This window comes from Amphibalanus amphitrite, unplaced genomic scaffold (assembly GCF_019059575.1).
Source record: "Amphibalanus amphitrite isolate SeventyFive unplaced genomic scaffold, NRLGWU_Aamphi_draft 000691F_arrow, whole genome shotgun sequence".
Classification (NCBI taxonomy): Eukaryota; Metazoa; Arthropoda; class Thecostraca; order Balanomorpha; family Balanidae; genus Amphibalanus; species Amphibalanus amphitrite.
In genome coordinates, this window is record NW_024882185.1 from 116,956 (window position 1) to 132,649 (window position 15,694).

At 56.8% G+C, this 15,694-nt stretch overlaps 1 protein-coding gene across 14 annotated transcripts in view; it reads right to left on the reverse strand.

The window, feature by feature from the left end:
* The window catches only part of LOC122364688 (solute carrier family 12 member 4-like), a 109,302-nt gene that overhangs the window by 63,696 nt on the left and 29,912 nt on the right, over window positions 1-15,694 (reverse strand). The window lies entirely within an intron of this gene.

Here is a 15,694-nt window from a genome sequence, read left to right on the forward strand (position 1 = left end):
CCGTACAGCGACAGCCACAAATGAGGCGGACACTGAACCCAGCCCGGTAATACCCAGATGATTCACACCCAACCGATTCAGTTACGGCTCAGATAATTCATACAAACAACAAAGCCAATTGCAAACCAGCCAATCCGTATTCAGGCCAGGTAAGTCCCTTTATTCAGAATACGATCCGAGCCAGTAACAACCATATTAATTCTGGCAGTGACCTGAATCGGGTGCAGTCCCGCGAGTGATTAGTCTCTGCCACCAGTGCAGAGCTGACGGTCGGTAGAGACATGGTCTGGGGCCGACACCGAGAACATCCGGCTAACTTTCGACTCCTGAACCACCTGGTTACCAGCGACCGGTGGGCGTTCTAATCCTCGTTAAAGGGACAGTATCACCATTTTGATGAAATTTGACATTGCATAGGCCCCACCTTTCTGGTCCGGGAACTGAAGACCGATCCTCGAAGCTCCACACCGTTATCCCGCTATCGCCGCTCAAAGTACGAAAGGTGTACCACACTTTGAATCGTGCTTCACTATCTTCACTGTTTAAATGTTTGCGCCGTTTTGAATTGACCGCCAGTAATAAAACTTTTACCCTGGTCATTTCATCAAATTTTATAAAGCCAAAACGTTTTTCGCACTTATTCATCACCGTTAAATTCATTAAATAGTCGTAGGCAATTTCCGCTGTTTCCTTCGGATTCTAGCGGCTCAACAAAGGAATTCCTCCAGCTTGAATCACAATCTCCCTCCAATGTATGACGTTTATCACGTGATTGTCACGTGATATTTTCTCCCATTGTCAATTGTCACGTCCAATTGTCACTCCCTCCAATTGTCACGTTATATTTTTATAGGCAATACCTAAGGCTACCTCTCCCTAAGGACAACTCAATCAGAAGAACGACCGCGTAAGCGTAGCGTCAATAATGTATTATCTGCGCCAGTTCTGTAGTAATTTTGCATGCTTCCAAACTGGCGGCCATGCCTGTATAGTGGTGGTTCGCTCATGAAAATGAATCATGAAAATGAAATGTGGTTGCAATATTTTTCACCGAGTTCGGTCCTCAAACTATGTTTTTCTGATTCAGAAAAATAAGAAATGCTAGTAAAAAAAAAATCAGCTCCATACATGGATTTTTTTTCGATGATACTGTCCCTTTAAACACCCTGAAAAATATCATATAAGCAGATATTTAGTCTGTCAGATGGCCAGGGGCCATTCTAGCTCAGTTTTTCTGCACTAATTTAAATTTTCCCACCTTTTCTGTTTAGAATGAGTGTAAGACTTTAAACTAAAAGTCGCATATGATAAAGAAGTTCAGAGACTCGGTGTAATCACAAATATTGTGAGAAGGCAGCACATTCTAAACAGTCATCGAACGAGGAAGGCTGGCTCCTTCATTGGCAGCTAAAAATAAGACGACCACGGCCGCCACCACTTCTAACATGTTGTGTCTCGTGATCCAACAGCTGTCGTTGTCGCCACCTGACACGGAGCCAGCGATCGGGCCGACAGCCCGTCGTCCCCACCAATCAGTGGTCACTGGTCAGATTCCGACCGAAACTCCGACCCGTTTCCGACCCGATCCCGGCTCCGACTCCGACCTGACCTCGGCTGCGGCTCCTACCGACTCGACCTCAGGCTCCTACCGTCCCGATCCCGGCTCCGACTCCGACCTGACCTCGGCTCCGACTCCTACCGTCCCGATCCCGGCTCCGACTCCGACCTGACCTCGGCTCCGACTCCTAACGACTCGACCTCAGGCTCCTACCGTCCCGACCTCAGGCTCCTACCGTCCCGACCTCAGCTCCTACCGTGCCGAGTCGCTGACAAAGCGGGCGCTGACACGGCCGTCTCAGCTCGCACCAGAGCGTTCGGCATTGATCGGGCGCTCGACAGAAGAGACACCAGCTCTACTAGAGAGAGAGGCAGAGAGGGAGGGAGAGAGAGGGCCGCGGTGGCCGCCCTGATTTCAGCTGCAGAGGGATAGAGGAGCAGCCACGATGACCCGTCCTGATTTCAGCTCTAGAGGAGAGGAGGAGCACGGTGGAGAGACGCGCCTCGGCCACCGTCCGAATTTCACGTCGATACGAAGGAGAGAGGGATAGAGGAAATGATGAACTGATAATGCACACACACAATATTACGCTGGTAGCACATCAAAGGCTCTCGATTCTGAATTCAATGATCGTTATTCCACTCATAAGAAAATCAGCTGAGATGTCCTTTCGAACCCCTTGGCAGAGCTTTGTGCATGTCTCCGTGAAACAAGTGACAAAATGGAAGCTCAAGTTACCGAAAACCTACACTCAAGTATCGTCACCACTGCAGCTGCTTGGTAATATTACGACAATGCCCACAGAGATCCATCCGGCTCATCATAGAGCGGAATAGGTTATTATTGAGCGTCCAACAGAATATCGCCGCTGTCGAGACCGGCTTATGTATGAGATGCCGTACTGCCGCTGTGTATGTGCCAGTGCTCAGTCAAGCCGGAGAACCACACATTGACATCATCGCCCCACAGCTGTTTAATGCTCCCTCCCGACCACCATTTGGGATTCATCCCTGCCTGAGCGGCGCATAAGTCAGTCGGCCGGTCCTACGGCGGAGGAGGGCTCTCCACTCCAGGAACGCCGGTGCGTGTCGGTGCATCGGAACTGCGAAACAGCGCTCTCTGTGTCTCCCGGAGAGCGCTTCCATTCTGCCAGTGATGCCGCCGGAAATACAGATATACGCATTGAGGGCCATCAGCAGCGAGAGAGAGAGAGAGAGAGAGAGAGAGAGAGAGAGAGAGAGAGAGAGAGAGAGAGAGAGAGAGAGAGAGAGAGAGAGAGAGAGAGAGAGAAAGAGAGAGAGAGAGAGAGAGACAGAGAGAGAGAGACAGAGAGAGAGAGACAGAGAGAGAGAGAGAGAGAGAGAGAGAGGGAGAAAGAGAGGGAGGGAGGGAGAGAGAGAGAGAGAGAGAGAGAGAGAGAGAGAGAGAGAGAGAGAGAGAGAGAGAGAGAGAGAGAGAGAGAGAGAGAGAGAGAGGTGAGAGGGAAAGAGAGAGGAGGAAGCCAGCGGTCCGCAACAGGGTCAGGGCGGCAGATTCGATCCCCAGTGGCCAACGCTTGGTGGGTCTGACAAGAATTCAGAGGACGAGCAGGGATTTCAGAAGTGCCACTGCCTACCAGCCGCACACTATGTAAAGAGAAACGCTGGCCGTCACTGGGTACCAGCTGGCGCTGACGCTGGACGCCGGCGGGAGGCTGCGGTGTGCCGGTGGGGCGGCCGCCGCGGGGTGTCCAGTCGCTGCCCGCTGGCCGGCCGCCAGCCGCCTCTGCTCGGGGGCTCAGGGGGCGGGCCGGGCTGACACTGTGCGCCGCTGACCCCATTCAACACCGCCGACCCCCTGTCGCTGCCTCCGAGCGGTCTCACATACACACAGCTGACACAGCGCCGGCCAGCTCAGCGGCCAGCGGAGACGGAAGGAGCGAGACCGTCCAGACCGCACCAGACCAGACCAGACTGCATAGATTAGGCCAGACCAGACCGCCTATCCCACACCAGACCGTCCAGACCAGATCGGCCTCAGCCACCAGCCCAAAAACGAGCACGCACTCGGCAAGTTTCGGAGAAACTAATCGAGATGCTTCGACTTCACCAAAAGGTGACGGGGTTGTGAAGTATGTCGGCACACATCACTCTCGTGGGCTGGGCTGCGACACTCCAAGTTTGTGAGTCTCTGTAATGGCGCCGTAATATGTTCCTTCCGGTCTGACCAACGTGCGGCGGCGGAATTCCATAGAGATTCAGAAATAGCCAGTAGCCGCAGAGTAATTCAGGTCAGGTTCAGCCTCCAGCATAAATGTCCTAACGGGTACAACAGACCGAGCGCGCCAGTGAATACAAACCGAGCTGAGTTCATACTCACAGAGACCTTACACCGCCAACCCGACCCGGTTTATACGCCAGGCAGTGATCACGGGGTCGGATCACGATCATCGGTCACCGGACGAGGAAGAGATGGAACTGGTCCACTCCAAGAACCGCATATCGGCATCGCCAAGAATTTCAATAAACCAACCAGCGACATTATGTTAACTGTGAGCTGTGCTTCAAGCGATGGTGTCTTGTATCGCAATAATGCATCGAAGACCCTCACGCTGCCAGAAGTGCCGCCAATTCAGTGCCGCGCTGCCCAGCACAGGATGGCGCCACCCCTCGGCTCGGCCCTCTGTGCTGCTCTGAACTGTCACCATGGGTCAGGCAGTGACCCGGCCGCCGTAACAAACCCCCTATCGACAGATCCACAGGGACGTCGATGCGGCGGCCTCTCAGTGCTGCCCTGAGCGGCTCACCGCGGCCCTGAGCGCTATTCCGCGGCCGTTTGCTGGCCGGCTCAGCGGTAACCGCGGCCATCGCGGCCGCCAATCGGCCCCGGCAGATCCCCCGCACGCCGACAGGTCCCCGGTGTGGCCGCTCCGCCCGTTACACGAGCTGGCGAGGACACTGCCGCACGGACCAGCGCGCCGTAACGGCTGTCCGGCCGCCAGCGGACCCAGGCGAAAACGGCGAACACGGACCGAGCTAACCGAGCGGGGGCTTAGTAGTCACATCTAATGAGCGTCAAACGCACTGTGCTGGCAGTCCCTGGGCCAGTGGAACTGGCCAGTGAACCTGAGCGAAACTGGCGAACACGGGCTTTACGAGCAGCGTGGACTAAACATAAGTTCCACACCAAATTAACCCAAACGCGCCGGGGCGATTTTGGGTTCCTATGAATGACAGTAATTCTAATTCGTTTGAATTTTCTACTTCCCATTTCACCCCACTTCCTGTAACTATTTTGGCGGCACTGAAGCAGGTTCTACACAGTAGACTATTATCCTTTGCATCACAGTACACTTCCGTTGCAGTCGGGACAGTTGCCCACGAGATAGATTCGGGGCCGGGACGCACGTCACTGTATTGCCGGCCGCCTGCAGTGCGCGGCGTTGGGTTCCCGCTTGACAGGCGCTCCGCTGGCACGCTGTTCGGTACAGAACTGTCGGCCGTTCAATCCGGCCTGATGGCGACACCAGCTGGTCAGTCCGGCGGTGCCGACCGGACATCGAGCGGTTCAGCTCGCCCGTTCGCCGCGACCCCGGAACTCGGCCCCGCGCGGACCGGCCAGTCCGCTTACTGGCGACATTTGACGGCCGGGTTTGAGGCAGCGGAACGGGGCACGTCGCCGACACGGGACTGCAGAGTTCGCAGCCACGTCCAGGTGCGGACTGCCGGTCCTGCTTACAGCAGCCGAGCAGGTAAATGTAGCACCAGTGTCACCCCGCCTAGCACATTATGTTACCAGCCCTCACCAGTCCTCAGCCAGCACCAATCTGGATTCAGCGCTGAAACGAAATTACTCCGAGCCGATTGGCATCGGTGGCATTAGCATTTCAATAGTCACCCGGTCATTGCAATTGGCATGGTGACAGCTTTTGGTGCCGGACTTTAATTGGCGTCCATTAACGACATTTAATTGGGTGCGGGCTTCGCCATTAGGCACCGGCAGAGGCACACTGGAAGCTGATTTAGGCCGTCACCGCCGGCAGTCGCCGGGAAAAGTTCAGCACAGCGGCTGGGGACGACCGCCGGCCGACTCAGACGTCTGGGGACGGGTTAGACTGGTGGGGCGGCACGGCGCAACGGCCATATTTCCTGTGGCGCCTCTGCGGGACCAAAAATAGCGCTGCAACGTTTTATTCTTCTATATTTCATCCACCTCCCATCATACAGTCGAACGGGGCCAAACAGCATTGCTGAGGGTTATGTCCATGAATTTAAGTTCACTTCATCAGAATCGACTGACATAGGCAGCTCACGGGTCTCTGGCGTATCAACACCTCGCCGACTGATCACGGCAAATTAGGATACGCCGCACAAGGTCGAATGGAGTTACACACATTGGGTAAAGGAAGCTAAATTACCTTGGACAAGAGGCACTCACGACACCTTCAAATATAGGTGTTCAGCCCCCTTGGACAGACGCCTGGTCACCACAAATAGCGTTAAGGGCTCCCTCGGGGGCCGGCACGGCGTTCACCATCGTTACAAAGACAGCACTGATATCCAAACGTTCTGCTTATTAGAAACTCAACAGGCATTAATTCATAACCAGTTTGTTTCCAGGCAGTAATTAGCTTTCACAGAACGGCGGTAGCGCGACAGTATATTACAGTGTCTCCATAGAAATGTTATCCGCGGGACTGAAATAGTGGCCGGTAGTCGTGTGGGCAGAACGCTCGGTAAATACTGAGACAAGGTGCGTACTGCGTACTTCTGGTCCACATCGGGAGCAGTTCCCCTATGAGCCTCACAATCGATATGTGAATCGCTGAATGCGGCGGATAGGGTAGATATGTAATTAATTGTGATATTCGATAATAATGCAGCAATAAGCCCCCTCCAAGATTAGAAGCACTACTGCCGCAAAAAAAAACGAATGAAATGCCCATTTACGTAAGGGTACCGGAAGGGCGCAACCGAACGGGGTTGAGGCATATATTCGCACAGGGCCAGCGGGCAATACCCGCCAGAAGGCAAGACAGGGACCCCTCTCGGCCGGAGGGTAACAACTAACACCCGACATGCAGAGGGACACGGCCCCTCTCGGCCCGAGGGGGGCGGCCGACCCAGACTGACACACGGCCCCACTCAGTCTCTGTCTGGAGACCGGGGTTGGCCTGACTCAGGCTGACCGCGACCAGGGTTGCCAGAAGCAGCACTGTCGGTACAGCTATCGCCTATCACACTTTATTCCATGCAGCCCGACCACAAAGCGACGCCAGTTAGCTCGCACTAACAATGAACCAGTGACCCTTTGTTGACCAGGAAGGCCGAAATACGAGCTTCAAAGGCACGCCTTTACACAGAGAGGGTCACACTGACTGGCAGCATTGTTGGTCGCTGCAGACCGGCCATTGGGGTCTATTAGCAGCCGGGTAGTCCCCGCTGCTAACTGCAGCTCCCGAGCAAACACTACCAGTTCGAGCAGTGGTGACAGACCGGCCACCGGGTGAGCGGCATTGTGAGGCAGTTATACCGGGCGACACACCACCGCTGGCTGCCGACGTACGACAGACTCAGTCGTCCGACCGGGGGTTGTGGGAGGATACACACCCGGCCCGCTGCCGGCGGAACGGCGCAGCGCGGCGAGTCAGGCGACATCGAACTGCACCCCCGGGACGCATCGCCGATGTATCGATTCAGATCACCGCCGGCAAGGCATTCAGCATTCCACGGCAGCAAACATGTACTTCAGCTTCTGCTATTCACTCCCGGATATAAAAGCTTGAATGGGTGGAATATGCAGAGCAGCAATGCCCACGGCAACTGATTATTTCGCCACGTAGCCTTGAGGGCATGCTCTAATCTACAAATGACAGCGGCGAGATCAAGAGGGATTTCAGCTCGCGAGGCTCAGTCCCAACAACGCTACACACTGCAAAGGCACCTCAATAATAAATTGAACACAAATCCGCCGGATGCATGCTTGTAAATTGGACTCGCGCATGCAAATTACCTAACTGATCGGCAGACCAACTGAAGAACCATCTGACAATGCATTCGACTCGCGGCACCAGAGGGAGGTTCATGGTTAGGTATTGAACCATTGAGAAAACAATTCTGACAAAGGCAGGAAGGAAAACTCACTTTTTCCTAGCACAATATAATGCCGACCACAAACGATAGGACAGCTAATAGGTAAATGACTGAGGGTTTTATTTGAATCTTAGGTTAACTTTCACTGGCGTGTTCACGTTGGCGGTTGATGTAGCTTTCCTCCTCATCAAGCGACCCGGCTTTACCCATCTGTTATACTATCTGAGGAACGGCCGTCTATTCCCGGCCCGCAGTTTCGGCGGCTGGCCATCCTCTGGGTTGTTGCCGGGCTGAGTGGGGACCCACTGACGACCACTGAATGACCCACTCCGAGAAACGCCCCATAAAGCCGGCCGGCAGACGAGGCCGCCCGCGGCTCGGACGTCCTGCTGATACATGTGTGACCTATCTTAGGCCTCCATTCCCGTGGAGCCCCTCTGCCACTGCTGTTATTCGGAGGACGGCTCGAGACGAGAGCGAGCCGCGGCCGGCTGGACGCAGTAGCGGACAGGCGAACGGCCGCGCCGTCCGGAGTAGGTAGGCTGCGCCGCCGAACACCACTGTGCCGCGGCACAGCCTACCACTGCAGTGAGCAGTCCGCTCGACGGCAGACTCCTCAGCCGGCCGGACATCAACGGACGGCCGGACGGCACGTGTCGAGTGCTTTGCGGGCGGAGAGCTGCCCTGAGCCGAACCACTCAAAGAAACGACGACAAGAAAATATGATACACAGCAATCATGCTCCGGGAACAGACGGCCGAGCCTGCTTCGCTCACAGAATAGCTGGCAGAATTTTGTCTCAAACCGTCGAACGATTCTTTCCGCCCCTCTCAGCGCTCCCCCATAGATACCCGCTGAAGGTCGTATAAATAATGTACGCTGCCCGCCGATGCACGGAGAAACCAGCGCCAAAAATGGATGGCTCATATCTCTGCAGGACTGGGCCATTTCCTTATCCGGGGAACGATTATTCACAATAAAGTTTGAGCGCCTCTGCTGAGAGGAAAAAATGTTTCCCTCTGATGGTAGGCCAGAATGTTTCTAGGATAAAATGTGAAAACAGCAAAAAAAAAAAAAAACTGGTCGAAAATTCAATTGAGCAAAGGCAGGAAGGAAACACAGTTTTCATAATACATGATGGGTAACCAAAAATTGAATTTATGTTTTGCTGCCAACATGTACTTTGCACTTGTTATACCGAATGACAATCATTTCCTGAGATCTTCGCGAGATTAAATTCACGCTATGTGAATTACCATATAAAGCAAAATGGTAAAGGGTTTAGCAGTAGAGGCAATGCTACGTGATTGTATTCATCGTGTCTGTACTTCAAGCAAAATTATAGTTTTTTATTACATTGTACATAACAACACTTGGTGTAAGAGCAGACCAATAAACCAGACGAGTGGCCTGCACCACTGGCCGGCAGACTGTCCGGAACACTGCAGCCATCCCGCCTGTTGTCTGGCGGACTGTCGGGTCAGTGATAAGTTAGCCAGAGCCGTGAACAGCCGGCCACTTTGTCAGCGGCGGTGCCCAAAGTTGCCAACAACTAGCACGGTCCATCAGCGCCGCCGCCGCCGGAACGGGGGCGGGCAGCGGGGCTCGCGGACCCACATTAAAGGGGTGGCCCTCAGCTGACTGGCAGCGGTAACGGCGCGCCTCCCACTGAGCCGGCCGGAGCGGACACTCGGCTAACTAGCTGAGTCCTTAGTGATCCCCACTGACTCAAACAGGCGGGCCCGTCTCCTCCCACACCGCTCCATTCTACACCAGCACCTGCCCATCAATATCGGTTTGGTGCGGCAACTCACACCCGCTCTGACGCCTAACCTCTCCCCATCGTCTCGTCCTGTCCCTCTCTACCCCAGTCTTATCCCACTGTCCCACTCTGTCCCGGCCCTCTCCCACCGTCCCACTCTGTCCCGGCCCTCTCCCACCGTCCCACTACGTCCACTGTCCCACTGTTGATGAGTCGGGGTAGTGTCCCACGCTGTCCCGGCCCTCTCCCATCGTCCCACTCTGCCCCACTGATGATGAGCCCCGGGGTCGCGTCCGCGATCGGCCCGACCTCCACTCGAAGGCCGGCAGCGGCGGCGGCGGTGCCGGGATCGATACTACAACCAGAGACCAGCGGAGGAGGCGGCGCGACCCGCCGGCAGTCCCGGGACCCTGCCGAGGACCCACTTCAAACCGCGACCCGCCGGCTGTGGCGGGACGCTGCCGAGCGGCCATTTCGAACCATGGAGCCAGCGACACCGCTGCGGGCCGCTCAGTACAGTGGGTCCGTGAGGACAACAAACTTCACAGCGACATTGATAATCTCCGACTCTATCCGGAATTGCAACTGAATGATCCCCAAAGCCAAAGCCATCTCAAAGTAACAATATGGCCACAAAGCGAAGCTTATAGCAATCACAAATGTGGACCTATAAACAGCTTTAGCAGGAGATACATTGCAAGGCAGTAACTATCGCTTCGCGCGCTTTCAAATGCAAACACTCTTGGGATGAGTTGGACAGCGCCGAAAGGGCCATTTAATGAGTTACAGAGCGGCGCGGGCTGTTTGCATAACCGATGACACGGCGACGCGGCTGCCAGCCGCCACCGGCCGGGCCAGCCGGGCCAATCAATCCCAGCTCGCGCAGCCGGCACTGGCTGGCCGATTTACGGCGCAGCTTCCCCAGGGTGAGAGCGGGCCGGTCCGTGTAAGACCGGGGCGGGGGGGGGGGGTCACCTGACTCAGTGACACAGCTTCAGGCACCAAGCGGAGAGCACGAAATACTCCCCCGGTCTCACAAGGCCAGTCATTGTGAGCCCGGGGAGGCCGGGCCGTCACCTGACACAGCTTCCCGGACAGAGCGGGAGCAGAGCGGTCCGTGTGAGCCCCAGGCCGTCACCTGACCGACCCGCCCCCGGCCGCAGACCCCGCCGTCAGCGGCGCTCGGCGGGTACCGTGTCAGACGGTGAGAAATACAATCACGGCGGCCGTCACGGCCCTCTATCATAATTACCGGGTGATTGGGACGGTGACAGAAGTCTGTCCGGCTGACACCGAGCGCCGGGCGGCGAGGAACACCAGCTCCACAGCACCGGTTTTATCCGGCCGGAGTCGCCCCCCCCCCCCACCCCCTCAATACTGGTACCCAGTAACTCCGCTCCGTGCTGTCAGCCCGGCTGGTTTGTGTGGGGGGTTAACGAGCTTGCGGCTTCCCGTGTCGGCGGCTGGGAAACGCTCCGCTTCCTGTCACCCGCCACACGCACAGCCTCCCGAGAAAGGGGGCCGCTAGTTGCTAGAAACTCATTAACGGCAGAAATATTAATAACCAGCGCGCACCATTATCATCTAGCGACGCAGAAAACCAAAGAAAGAAGATGAAAAAGAAGGAAAAGGAGAGGTAGTCGCTGGGCCGAGTCAACGGAGATAATTGTCGTGTCTACCACCCAATACAAATGCTGAGGCCATCTGAGCTGAGCAAGGTCGAATTGGGCAAATTAGGCATGGGCTGTTATTCCCTGCCACACTAGCCAACGGCCACTCGGAGCATGATAACGGCGAGATTAACTAGCTAAACACACTTTGACAGCATGTTCCAACGCCGACAAGAAAAGTCATCAGCAGGTTTCGAACGCTATCGATGGTACAACCTCCAGCCTAGCAGCCGCAATATTCCCGGAGTTGCTCAGCCCGCCCCTCGGCCCCCTTCGTAGCAGACAGCGCGGAGCCGCGCGGAGCCCGTGCCCGACTATCCCCAGTCGTCTCACAGCGGCACGGGGGGCACCCAGAATTATATCCGGGTTCTCCGAGCTGCTGTGCTCCAAAGGGAAACATCGTCACGCTTACATCTTTTGCACCACAAAGTACAAATGTACTTTGTGGCAATAGTGGCACGATTTGTGGCACAAGGCGCAATTGTACAGAAAATTGCGGGCTTGGCAGAGCCTTAACCAGCCATTGGCATGAACATCTCAATGAGAATGCACTTTACATTTGATCATTAGGTCACAATCTGAACGTGTCGGAGCAGTCGGTTGGTTGACTGAGCTCCGTGACACAGCGGGCTGCTGCGAGTTCGAAGGAGCGGCCGTATTGACCCTCTGCCGAGCTGCGGTGCCGAGGCGTGCCGACCGAGACCCTCCGCGGCACGCCAGCGCTGGCACCGCCCCGAGACCGAGTGGCACCGCCGCCGCCAGCCCGGCCGAATTCAATTAAAACCCAACTCGGAACAGAGGGCGGGTCGGCACAGATTGCGGCGCCGCACGTCGCGTGCGCCTTTTTCTCTGGAGTGGGGTGGAGTGTGCTCGGAGCGGTGCGCCTTTTGAGCAGGGTGACTGGGGACCTCTGACTGCCGACACACGCGGGGACTGCGGAGTACCGGCAGTGGGACGCTCAGAGACGGACGCAGCAGACGGTCACTTGTCAGACTGAGCGCGGTGGTCACTGGCGGGTATTTAGCCAATTTGCAGTTACGACTGACAATTGATCGGTTTGCTGTCACTGATTATTTGTTGGCATCAATACAGTTTGCGGTCATTAAGCGGTAATTATAGAGTGATCTGTATTGATCGGATTTGCCCTCGCCGTCTGGTATTTATTCAATTTGCGATTTCTGGCCGCTAGCCGGCATTCACTATTGATCTTTTGTCTTGTGCTGGCTCCGCAACGGCGCTTATCACTAGCTAAATAATAGCGGAAGTGAGAGCAGCACTTCTTAACTTTTTCACAAATACGAATAAATACGCAATAAATCAGACATCAACGCACAATGGTATTGTTCGGAATGTGGCACGTTTCGACATAATATTAAATGAAGCTATAGCAGTTTACGTTGCACAGTTGCCTGAAAGGGAAGGAATGGCCGATTGGCCACGCTCCCAGAAGGCCACGCTGGCTTCAGAAAGGCTAAATGGCCTGCGGTTAAATGAATGGTCTTTTTGGTAAACCATGCGTAAGAAATTGCACCCCGCAGCAAAATAATGTCTCAGTGTTTACAATATGCACGATCTCAATGCGTATTCAAAACATTTAGCGTTGTTTCAGCTAGAAAAAGAAAATGGAAGGTGAACACAGTTTGCTGCTCAGCCACACTTTATAGTTGAAAGGAAACGAGCCTAAGTTAGTCGCCATCAGCTAGCCCGGTCATATTTATAGAATATTTCCAACAGTTTATTGCTGCCATGGGTGCTAGTACACCTCACAAATACGCGGCTGATTGTACCCCAGAGCTCAATCTGTGATATCTCCGCAGAGCCAGCGCCAGCCTCGGTTATGTCACGGTGAACTGATTCAGTGTCCGCCGGCCCGGCCCGGACGGACGGGACGACATGGACGGACGGGACAAGATCGGATGAACAGGACGACACGGACGGACGGGACGACATGGACGGACGGGACAAGATCGGATGAACGGGACGACACGGACGGACGGGGGGACGGACGGGACGAGATCGGATGAACGGGACGACACGGACGGACGGGGGGACGGACGGGACGAGATCGGATGAACGGGACGACACGGACGGACGGGGGGACACGGACGGGACGAGATCGGATGAACGGGACGACATGGACGGACGGGACGACACGGACGGACGGGACGACACGGACGGACGGGACGACACGGACGAGCTCAGCCGGATGGGACGACACGGACGCGATAAGTGCACAATGCAGAACGGACGCCAGCCACTGATCGGGGTGGAGCAACTGTATAGGACATAGGCTGTGCCGTTCCAGAGAAGGGCGGCCGAGGAGCGGCATATACCGATCGCTGTCGCGGTGTTCATGGACACAACTACACCTACTGACAACAAACAGTGCTTGCTCAGTACCACCAAGGACCTGTCTACTGTCTCGTGTCGTACGCTGTCACCAAACACGCTCTTCCAAGTCTGTCTGGAACCTCGTCACGGTCAGTAACCACTCTCCCTACAGCAGAGCAAAAGCAGACCCCGCTTAACGTTCGCAATGGCCGTTCGACCTGCGACCCCCGACAAACACGGGAGCGGCGGCCGACAAATGTATTCCGGCAGCGGCTCGGCTTTATCGGTCAGCGCGCCCGGCCCGGCCGGTCTCTGGGGGGCGACACGGCCCGAACGGCTACGACTCAGCAGGGACGCCCTCCGAATCGGCCCAGCGCGGACCGGGCCACAAATCAGACCGCGAGCGGACCGGGACAGGGAGCGCCGACCGCGCCGGCTGCCGGACGGGTTACGGCACGGGTCCGCGGTCAGCCTGCTGTGGACGCGCCGGGCCGCGGCCGGCCGGTCACGGGTGTGACCTCAGGTCGGCACCCGACACCGGGCGGCCGGGCGGTCGGCGTGTGCCGGCGGCTCCAGTGACGCCGTGAGCCCGGTCACGGCCGGTGGCCACGGGACAGAGGACACCGGTTAGGGGGCCGTCACACACCGGAGACAGACTGGACACCTCCCAGTCCGCATAAAACGACCGGCGGCGAGCACGGGTCGGCAATATCACCCTGCGTGCGGTGCTGACGATTCTGGACGCCTGGGAACGGAGGAAAGGCGACGAACGGTACGTGCAGAACACTCCAGTGTGAATGGATTCATAGGCTGATCACATCCGTATACAAACCGCTGACAAATTAACTTCCTTTCTTGCAGACTAACAAGTCTGCCTTCATTTTGAGACAGCTAATCGGGTCCCAAGAACAGGGAGCTTTGGGAAATGTTTAAGAACGCGTCAGACTCGATTGTGCAACTTGGTTATCCATGCATGCATAATTCATTTGAACCACTAGTTGCCTGGCATGTTTAAGAATGCTCTAGTTTTAGGGCTTCTGGAAACTTCTCCCCGGACACATTAAGTTCCGCCGACCGCCATTCGGTAGCGATTTCGTCGGCACGGAGGCGGACGGTGGATGGGAGGCCGAGTGAGCCGGAGCACCTGGACGTGACGAGCCGGCGGGTCCTCGGGGCGCCGTAACACCTCTCCATAGAGCTCCGTTGCTGCGGGCTCCGTGCAGGGAGAGACCGGCACAGTGGAGTGGGAGACAGCGCGGAGTCGGAGGGTCCTCGGGGCGCCGTAACACCTCTCCATAGAGCTCCGTTGCTGCGGGCTCCGTGCAGGGAGAGACCGGCACAGTGGAGTGGGAGACAGCGCGGAGCCGGCGGGCCCTCGGGGCGCCGTAACACCTCCCCACAGAGCTCCGCTGCTGCGGGCAGCGCGACTCGCTCAGGCAGAGACTGGTATGTATGTTCGAGCCATTTCTAGTCAAATCGTGAAATATGTCCTGTGAGACATTCATGTTCATATTTGTATTCCATTCTTCCGAGATAGCACCGCGGGGCAGCTGAGCGGGGCAGCTACCGGATGACCTGTACAGCTAGCGGCCGGGGAGTGGGAGACGGTGCCGCTGACCACTGGCCGGTACAGCCGCCCGCCGGAGTGGGGGACGGTGCCGCTGACCACTGACCGGTACAGCCGCCCGCCGGAGTGGGGGACGGTCCCGCTGACCACTGACCGGTGCAGCCGCCCGCCGGAGTGGGGGACGGTCCCGCTGACCACTGACCGGTACAGCCGCCCGCCGGAGTGGGGGACGGTCCCGCTGACTACTGACCGGTACAGCCGCCGCCGCCTGTTGCCAGTCTGCAGAGCCCCGGACCGACGGTACGGTGGCGACACTTCCGCGCGCGCTCCGACGGCCGGCCCGCGGAGCCGTCGGGGACGATATCTCATTACTGCGAGACGAGCGGCGCTCGAGCCGAGATTGGGAGAGAGCTGGTCGGACACGCTGACGGAGCGGCCACCGGGCCGGGAAGGAGCCGACGAGGGTCATCGGGAGCGGCCGGAGCAGGGAAGGAAGGTGGGCGCGGGGTCACCGGGAGCAGGGGGAGCCGGAAGAAGGCGGACGAGGGTCACCTGGCGCGGAGTAGGGGCGACGGAGACGGGCGCAGGGACACCGGGTTCGGTCTGTCGCCCGGGCAGAGTGCGGCGGATAGCTCTGCAGGTGTCCCGGGAGAGAGTGAAGACACAGAGGCCCGATCTCCGGCTGAGCGGACGGCCGACAGCAGCCTCTGCGAGCCGACTGTGACTGGACTCTGT